Source organism: Salmo trutta, chromosome 28, assembly GCF_901001165.1.
Source record: "Salmo trutta chromosome 28, fSalTru1.1, whole genome shotgun sequence".
Lineage (NCBI taxonomy): Eukaryota > Metazoa > Chordata > Actinopteri > Salmoniformes > Salmonidae > Salmo > Salmo trutta.
Window position 1 is genome coordinate 33,455,280 of NC_042984.1, and position 10,917 is coordinate 33,466,196.

Sequence of the window (10,917 nt, forward strand, 5' to 3'; positions counted from 1 at the left end):
AGCAATTAATGCTGAATCATCCCCCAACTGACCTCTTAGTAGAAAACAATGATTGTTCTGGGTTTTGAAGCTGAATTCCACATTGTTCATGTACAAGTGAGAATAAACAAGCTGATTGCCATGACAAAGGGAATGACACTTAAACTGTGCTTGCTTAGATACACAAATCAGTTAGGACATTATAGGATGAAAGTAAAACCTTTGGACTGCAATTATTTGTAGCCCAGTTGCTCATACACACTAACACAAATCTATCCCTTATGAGAGCGAGGAGGTTTGTGCTTTAACAACCAGACTATGGCTGGTGGGTGTTTGTCTGCAGGCCGCATCGGGGGTGAGCAGAGCGTTGATTTACAATCATCATGGCTTGCGCTCATCTCGTCATAACCCACCGGCTAGTTCCATTTGACTGGACAGAGGCAAGCTGCTGCTGTTCACTGATCGACACATCCATCATTTAAGCTGTCTGCTGATGCACAGCTGTTGAAACCAGGCAGCCACCACCACCACCACTACTACTACTACTACTACTACTACTACTACTACTACAGTTCTACATCAATATGTTATCTCCATTTTAGGAGAAATAAAATAAAAGTTTGTCAGATGTTTTCAGATTTCAAAAGTAGAATAATGTTGAGATATGTCCACATCCCAGGCCGTCTCTGTTGTGTAGATCCAGCTATTCCTCCAACCCAAATGAATGGAAAATATGAGCACCGTTTGATTTCCTGGTTGTATTCTGAGTTTATCTTTTCAGTTAATTTGGGATTGAGGCATATGAGCTGGATCTACACAACTAATGTCACGGGACATGAATTCATCTTGACATTAGCCTACTTTTGAGGTCTGAAAACTTATGACAAACGTTGGTTTGAAGGTGTAATGTCACTTTAAATAGGATGTAAACCGAGTGTAACAAAAATAAGGATTGCCCACCCCTGGCCTACCACGAGCACATTACAAAACACATTGTAAAGGTATATTTCAGTGATTGAAATACACAAAAACATCCTCAAATATATTTGTATTTATTATGGATTTTTATTAGCTGCTGCCAAGGCTACTCTTCCTGGGGTCCAGCAAAATTAAGGCAGTTTATGCAATTTTAAAAACGTTACAATACATTCACAGACAGTGTGCCCTCAGGCGCCTACTCCACCACTACCACATATATACAGTACACAATCCATGTGTACGTGTGTGTATAGTGCGTATGCTATCGTGTGTGTGTGTGTGTGTATGCATGTGTCTGTGCCTATGTTTGTGTTGCTTCACAGTGCCCACTGTTCCATAAGGTGTTTTTTTATCTGTTTTTTAAATCAAATTTTACTGCTTGCATGAGTTACTTGATGTGGAATAGAGTTCCATGTAGTCATGGCTCTATTTAGTACTGCGCGCCTTCCATAGTCTGTTCTGGACTCAGGGACTGTGAAGAGACCTCTTGTGGCATGTCTTGTGGGGTATGCATGTGTGTCCGAGCTGTGCGCCATTAGTTCAAACAGACAGCTCGGTGCCTTCAACATGTCAATACCTCTCATAAATACAGGCAGTGATGAAGTCAATCTCTCCCTCACTTTGAGCCAGGAGAGATTGACATACATATTATTGATATTAGCTCTCTGTGTACATCCAAGGGCCAGCCGTGCTGCCCTGTTCTGAACCAATTGCAATTTTTCGAAGTCCTTTTTTGTTGCACCTGATCACACGACTGAACAGTAGTCCAGGTGCAGCAAAACTAGGGCCTGTAGGACCTGCCTTGTTGACAGTGCTGTCAATAAGGTAGAAGAGCGCCTTATCATGGACATACTTCTCCCCATCTTAGCTACTGTTGTATCAATACGTTTTGACCATGACAGTTTACAATTCAGGGTAACTCCAAGCAGTTTAGTCACCTCAACTTGCTCAATTTCCACATTATTTATATCAAGATTTAGTTGAGGTTTAGGGTTTAGTGAATGATTTGTCCCAAATTTTAGTTTTAGAAATATTTAGGACTAACTTATTCCTTGCCACCCACTCTGAAACTTACTGCAGCTCTTTGTTAAGTGTTGCAGTCATTTCAGTCGCTGTAGTAGCTGACTTGTAAAGTGTTGAGTCATCCGCATACATATAGAGCATTCGAAAGAGCATTCAAAAGGTAGAAATAACATCAGATGTAGGGCCACATCGACTTCATTACAATTTAGCTATCCTCGCACACAGCCTTATCATAAATTGAAACAATGAAGTCGTTCTCATTTTTATTTGCTGAGGTTGTTCAAATGGAAAATCACCATTTGAATGAAATGGTGATTTTTTTTCACCACAGAACTCTATTTATCACAATACCATAATTTCTACAGCAGCTGAATTAGATGCCAAATTTGTGTATTTTATTGGGTAATGGTATTAGCTTGGCTGGGGAAGCCTGATGGTGTGGGGTCAGAGTTCATCTCGTCAGCAAAGGGTCAGTGGGGTCTACTGCTGGTTCAGGTTGAGGTCAAAAGCTGAGCAAGGTAAACAAAATGCAAATTATGAGATTGAATCTGTAAATCATGCCTTGGTCATCATTCTGGCTGGTGTCAACTTTTGAGTGCTATTTCATCAACATAATTCATGTGAAGGCACGTGTTGTGTAGAAAGTGACCCGGACACTCTTCATATCTGCCTGAGGAGGGAGGGATAGTAAATTGAAGTCTCTTACTGACTTCTGGACTGTGCTCCATGAAATTAAAAGAGTGCTGCAGGAAATGCTATAAAGCACACTCTAAAAACAAAAGGTTCCTGGAGGATCCTTCAGGATAATTTAAGGTTAAAAAATAACATTCAGGTTAATTTAAGAACCTACAGTGAGAATAAAAAGTATGTGAACCCTTTAGAATTATCTGGATTTCTGCATAAATTGGTCCTAAAATTGTATCTGATCTTCATCTAAGTCACAACTATAGACAAACACAGTCTGCTTAAACTTAAACTTTATTGAACACACCATGTAAACATTCACAGTGCAGGTTGGATTTGCGAACTGGATTTAATAACAGGTTGACCCTCCTTTGGTAGCAATAACCTCAACCAAACGTTTTCTGTAGTTGCGGATCAGACCTACACAACGGTCAGGAGGAATTTTGGACTATTCCTCTTTACAAAACTGTTTCAGTTCCACAATATTCTTGGGTGGTCTGGTGTGAACCGCTCTCTTGAGGTCATGCCACAGCATCTCAATCGGGTTGAGGTCAGGACTGACTGGACCACTCCAGAAGGCATATTTTCTTCTGTTCAAGCCATTCTGTTGTTGATTTACTTCTGTCTTTTGGGTTGTTGTTACTGTCACGATTCCTACCGACGGTGGCGCCCCCTCCTGCTCGGGTGGCGCGCGGCGGTCGTCATCACCGGCCTATTAGCTACCACCGATTCCCTTTTTGTTTTTCCCTTTTTTTGTTTTCTCACCTGCCCTGAGTTAGTCATTAGGAGGGCTATTTAGTTCAGCTGGCCCGCTTCCTATTGTGTGGGATTGTCTTTCTGTGTGTCGACTGTGCTTGTTAGTTGTATTTTTCCCTGTTGTTGGGAGCCCTTTATTTTGTACGCTGTGGTTTGATTAAAATTACCACACCGTGTTCGCTGCTTCCTGCGCTTCTTTCCGCCACACCACAGACAAGCCGTTACAGTTACCTAACTTCTGTTGAGCTTCAATTGGCGGACAGATAGCCTTACATTCTCCTGCAAAATGTCTTGATAAACTTGAGAATTCATTTTTCCGTCGATGATAGCAAGCTGGCAGCAAAGCAGCCCCAAACCATGATTCTCCCTTCATCATACTTTACAGTTGGGATGAGGTTTTGATGTTGGTGTGCTGTGCCTTTTTTTCTCCTCACACAGTGTTGTGTGTTTCTTCCAGACACCACAACTTTAGTTTCATCTGTCCACAGAATATTTTGCCAGTAGCGCTGTCGAACATCCAGGTGCTCTTTTGCAAACTTCATACGTGCAATGTTTTTTTTGGATAGCAGTGGCTTCTACCATGGTGTCCTCCCATGAACACCATTCTTGTTTAGTGTTTTATGTGTTGTAGACTTGTCAACAGAGATGTTAGCATCGAGATTTCTGAAAGTCTTTACCTGACACTCTAAGATTCTTCTTAACCTCATTGAGCATTCTGCGCTGTGCTCTTGCAGTCATCTTTACAGGATGGTCACTCCTAGGGAGAGTAGCAACAGTGCTGAAATTTCTCCATTTATAGACAATTTGTCTTACCGTGGACTGACTTTTAGAGATACTTTTGTAAACATTTTCAGCTTTATGCAAGGCAACAATTCTTAATCTTAGACTCCTGACTCCAATTAGCTTTTGGAGAAGTCATTAGCCTAGGGGTACATACTTTTTCCAACCTACACTGTGAATGTTTAAATGGTGTATTCAATATAGACAAGACAAATACAATAATTTGTGTGTTATTAGTTTAAGTACACTGTGTTTGTCTATTGTTGTGACTTAGATGAAGATCAGATCAAATTTATGCAGAAATCCAGGTAATTCCAAAGGGTTCTGTAGCGATGTATGCAGAGAGTCGGGAAGCAAGTTCAGGGAGTGAATACATTTAATAAATAAAAGAACAAACCACGAACAGCGTACCGACATCAAACAGGAACAATGACGACTGGGGAAGAAACCAAAGGGAGTGACATATATAGGGCAGGTAATCAAGGAGGTGATGGAGTCCAGGTGAATGTCATTATGCGTGTACCGCTGGTGACAGGTGTGTGCCATAACGAGCAACCTGGTGACCTAGAGGCCGGAGAGGGAGTACACGTGACAGGTTCACATACTTTTTCTTGCCACTGTATAATCTGCCATCAGTTCATTTTTCAACCTTTGTAGACTTAAGGGATGCTTTGAAGAACCCTTTTCAAAAGAGGGGTTCGTTTTGGAACCAGCAGTGCGCTCGCGCATAAAGGTATCTCGTGCATATAATTCAAATTGAGGAATTTGGTCTAAGGACAAGAAAGAGACGGGACAGATAAGAGATGACTTGCAACGGATCGACGTGAAAGGTGAGTGAACCTTAGCTATTAGCTAGCTAAGATAATAATTCATCAAACTACTGTCAAATAACTAATAAACAATACATAATGTAATGTACTCTTCGTTTTTCATCAGCTAGTCAAGCTACATAGCCTGTAATGTTAGTTGGTAATTGTTGTATAAGTGTTGATACGTTTTAGCTAACATTAGCCAGTTAGCGTTACAGTAAGTTAGCTAGTTAAAGTTACTGTAATGTTAGATTTAATATTGAGACATTTCTGTCCTCATTTACACCCATGATGCACTCTCCCCATCTCCTTCCATGCTCCTCCCTTTAGTCCCTCCTTTTAGTACCTGGTTTATCCTGCCCCTCCCTGTCCAGTTAAGTGGTGGAGAGTTTGGGAGCTGTGAGCTCTGATAGAGAAATGTATCAACCTCCACTAACAGGTAAGACACACACGACCCAATGTAGGTTATGTTAAACTTGACAAAAAGAAGAAAACATAAAACTGATCATATTAGTTAGATGCATTTGATATTGAATGTTCATGTTGTGCTTGTGTCTAATTGATGTCTTTCGTGTTGGTGTATTGGGGCGGCCTGTTCAAAGCAAGACGATGTTTAAACCTCACTATGGATCGACGAACAGGTTAGCTTCTATAAAGTCTTCGGCTGTATTTGCTGTGTGGTTATAGTGTGTTCTGTGTTATTTCTTTGTCTTTTCCAATACTAACTGAATGGTGAATTAATGTATTTACAGTGTGATTATTGTTTGTTCTGTAAGTCCGTTGTCTTTGTCTTTTGAAATACCAACTGAATAGTGAATTAATGTATTTACAATCAATCAATTAATACAGTGTGATTGTGTGTTCTGTGTAATTCCTTTGTCTTTTCCAATACTAACTGAATGGTGAATGTCTGGTGTCATTTTGTCTTTTTGTATGTGAGAAGAGAAGTTGTTTCTTAGGGTAAGGGAAATGTTTATTTTTGATTCTGTATATTTGAAAAAAAATCAACTCCAGTTTAAAAACTGGGATAAGTTACAAATCCCATTGTGGGGTAGGCCACATGTTATAAAGATGGTTAAAGCTCTTAAATTGAATTACGTCATCGGCATGTTTCCACTGTCCATACCTGCCTACACCTGTGAGAGCAAAATTGCAAGATTATATTATAATACTGTAATTGCATCAAATGGTTGTTTTATGCAACAGAATAGAGGGTTCTTATAACTCTGTCTGTGTGAACTGAAAGTGGGCCTCTGGGAGATTTAACACTGACAGGAGATTTACGATGTCTTTGGGTGATAAGCCTGACATTCCAGAGCATGAGTTAATGTTTCTATTCTATAAGGTACCAGGGAGAGATGGCTCATGGCCAGACCCTGGTTTCTACACAATGAGAACAGTTTTTACAGCAGATACTGTCTGCTGTGAATTATAAGTATCTTTCATACAAATCTTAACCTTGTGACCCATTCCATACATCTGTTGTTTGTCATGTAGACTGAAGCGGGTGTGTCTTGGCTATAAAATACCTTTGTACCTTTGTCTCGGGGCTCTCAACGAATCATCTGAGGGTGATTCGTCGACCAGCCATCATTATCGTAGAGCACTCAATCGATTCACTTTACATGTATGTGTTGTATTGACCTGCTCCCTTATTAATATTTAGTTTAAATATAACTCTGACTTGTGTGATAAGTTTGTCTCTCCTCATTTGATAGTAAAGAAATTAACCACCACACACCATAGACAAAATTATGACTCAGTTTATTTGGACTACTAAAATAGCAAGGATTAATCTAGCTAGATTACAGGCAAAGATTTAGAAGGGAGGATTAAAGCTCCCTAACATGTAATTATATCAAGAAGCCTTTATAACTGCCCAAATAGGCTCTCTTTATTGAGAACTCTAATAGGCCAATTTGGGTTGACATGGAAGAAGAACTTAATGCCCCATTTGGACCATCATATTTTCTGAGTCAGCACTTAAATGTGGGACTGCAGAATCTCATAATGTCCCATGCTAAGAAATATGGCGTCAGATAAATAAGAGCGACATCTTCACCTTTCCTGACAAGCTCTGCTTCTTTATGGAACAACCATGAATACAAAACAGGAGGACAGGTGGTTGTCTGGAAAGAGTGGTATAGTTTTTGTTTTATCCTCAACACTAATACATTTCACTTTTGCCTTTAGTGTCAACTTGAATTTGAGTGTGACTGTGGAAGACTGGTCCATTGATGATGTCTGCAAGTGGCTGAGTACCAATGATCTCCATGATTCCATCCCATCATTCCAAAGTTCACAGTCTGTCTGAAGAATGCCAACTCTATTCAGTTGTCCACTTTGCAACATACATTCTATGTGTCCAGACGACTCACACATATTGGCCTCTATCACAAGCATAAACCACATTTTCTTATTCCCTGTAGACTTAATGGTTGTGGGAAAACAAATACGTAGATGTTTCAGCGCCTATCGGTCACACATCTACCGAAACCACAGAGAGCCTTTAAGCTCCAACTTCGATGAAAATTGTCCTCATGATGAATTTGAGACTGGGACTGATCCCATTGAAGATGACGTGAGTGATGTAGAGTCTGCCAGAGCCTGAACATTTTCAAACCACAGAGATCAACACTGAGCAGCTAATTGAAGGTCTCAAAAATAATGTATTTTTATTTTGAAAATCATGGAAGAACACTGCATCCCAGCTACAGTAGAGAATAGCATTTTTGAGGACATCATAACAGTTTTGTTATGCATTTATGACATGCTACAGTGATGCCCTCAGGTTTCACCTTAAAAATAAGCAAATAAATGTGGATGAAGACGACGATCTCAGGGACTTTCTTAACAACTCTGCAGTATTTGAGGAATGCATTAGATGCATAAGCTCTGAGTGGATGCTGGAGCATTACTGTATGAAAGATTTGGGCATGGTCAGGCCAATTGAAGTACCCCTGAGCAACAAAGAAGGTTATAAAACAAGGTCATTTCAGTACATCCCATTGGTCAGCATACTGCAAAAAATAGCAAGTAATGAAGAGGTCTGGGCCACCTTGAATCAAGACCAAAAGCCACATAATGAGGAAATTCTAGAAGACTTTACTGACGATTAATTGTTCAAATCAAACCCCAACCTAACAAAGCAGAACATCCGTCTGCAGTTCTATATAGATTAATTTGAAGTTGTCTATCCACTGAGTTCTAAAAAAGGCAAACACAAATTGACCACAGTGTACTTTAGATTAGGATATCTTGACCACAAGGACGCTTCCCAACTCCAAAATGTATACCTCTCCACACTGGTTCATCACTGCCTCATTAAAAAACAAGTCACCACTTACGAAAAAGTATTCAAGCCTTTGAAACGTGACATCCAAGAATTGGAAACACAGGGTGTGAAGTTATCATGCAATGGTGAAAACAAAACCTTCTGAGGCAAAATCACAACAATCTCAGCAGATAATCTCTTCGCACATACAATTGCAGGGTTGAGCAAAAACTTTTTCTCTGGTCGCATTTGTCACTTCTGCTTGGTTTCCAAGAGACCAAGGGGGACATTTTCTCAAATCACTGAAGAGGAATTCTCCATGTGTGACCCAGAAAACTACAAGTACCATCTGCAGGCTGTGGAAGACAATCCGGACAATGCATTGACGTATAGCATCAAAAAAGCCTGTTGCTTCTCTCAGCTGAATCATGTGCCATCTCCAATTACCTGTCTGTTTCCACCAGATGTCATGCATGACCTTGATGAGGGCATCATACCCACAGTGCTTAGACTAGTACGGTAACAACTGGTTTAAGAGAGGCAAATTAGTCTTGCCCAGATTAACTATGAGATTGAGAATTTGTCTACAGCAAACGAGATGTCTTCTAAACCTGTGCCACTATCCGACAGTCCTAAGGAAGAATGGCCATCTATCCGGAAGTGCATCAGAAACATTTAGACTTTTCCATTTACTCCCCGGAATGGTTGGTAGTCAAATACAAAATGGCAGTGCTTGGGATCTCTACCTCCTGCTTTGAGAGATATCCGACATCATTTTGGTCCCAGTTTTAAGAAGATCCTGGATCCCATATATGGCTGAAAAAAAACACTGAATTTCAATCTCTCTTCCAGGAGCTGTTTCCAGGGAAGACAATCCCAAAGATGCACTACCTCGTCTACTACCCTAGCCTGCTATTTGCCTATGGACCTTTGATCCACCAGTCCACCATGCGATTTGAAGCGAAACATCAATATTTCAAAAGGCTCTCAGCAGTTGTGGGAAACTTTTAAAAAAATATAACAAAAAAACATCAGCCCAGACAATGCTGGGAGCAAACCAACAACAGCTGCCTTGGCAACACAGTGTGGACACAAGACATTCCGCTGCATGTAAACTCTGCCCGTGCAGTATTAAGTGCCAGATTTGAAGAAGCCATCAGAGTAAAATGTGTCACCAAGACAAAGTCCATTGCAGTAAACAACGCGCAATACAATGTGGGAGATTCTTCAGTTTCCCTACTCATATTAATTCACACTAATAACCTTTTTACACCATTGTGCTTACCCAGACCATCATTTGCTGGCTTGAATATTTCCTTCTCACATTGTAAACCATCACATTTCCAGCATCATAAGAAGACCATCTCTAGTCTGCTCCTCTGACCTCAGTCCCAATAATCCACCATGGCATTTCTCCTCTCCATATAAAATGTTTTAAGGGGTCATGGCAAGGCATGATAAGTAATAAATACAAATAAGAAAGGCAGCCACTTGCTCACGTTGCACAAGTGCAGGAAATGCAGAGGCTTGGGAGGCAAGGGAAAAAAATAAACCCAGATGACACCCAAAAATGAAGACCCGACTAAAATAGCCAAGGTAACTGCATACAAATAATGGCCGACATTTAGTGTTTCAAAGCCGAAACCGCTGATCCCGGATTAGTTTTTAAGATAATATGTAAGATTGTATGTAACAATGAGGACCTGATCCTAGATCAGCAAAATGCAAAATGTACCTTTAACAGAATGGAGCCGTTCTAATTCTATTCATTCTAATCCAGCCTTTTTATTACACACCCTCCAATTTAAGGTCTTAAGATCACTGCAGCCATTTTGCTCCTCCCCTATCTGTACATCACACACAGGGTATGTATTTCCCAGTAGAAAAATAAATACATGTAAAGTTAGTAGTACTGTGTAAGGTGTACTGTGCTCAGTTGTCAACTTACTGTTTGAAATATGACTTGAGTAACCTTCATTTGACATTTTTTTATTTAGTGTGTAAAGTTCCCATCGCCGACCATAAGAATAGAGGGGAATCCCTTTGCGGATGAGAGCCACATCCAACTCTTCCTGGATGGAGAGGAGCTACTCACTGAAGAGCCGGAGGACATCTCCATGGGATTGGGAGTGGCAATAGATGACACTCAAAAATATTTAGTTTGCAGCATCAGTGAAAAGCACTATGTTGTTCATTCAGAAATGTGTTCTGGGAATTGATAACGGGGGCAAATTACCAACAAATGTACGAATGACAAACTTTTTGCTGTAGATAGGGATACGGGAGAACAGAGATTTCTGGGATGTCTGCAAGTGAGATTTCTCTGACTTTTAAAGTCAACAAAATTAATTTGTGAATTTACAAGTTTGCCACTCAATGTTATTTGTATTATTGTTAATATTATTATTATTATTCAGAATAGAATACATGGGGCATAAAAGGTTCCTACAGTTCCTACCTTAACACCCTGAAAGATTCTTTGAGGAACCTTTTAAAAAGGTTCCTCAAGGAAAAGGTTCCTGGAAGTAACTTTAGGGGCTCCGTCAGTGTTGCCATCTGAGAATCCCCGAAAGGTGCCACCAGGAACCTTTTCTTTTTTAGAGTGCAGCTTGAAAGAAGTGCTCTATGTTCTCC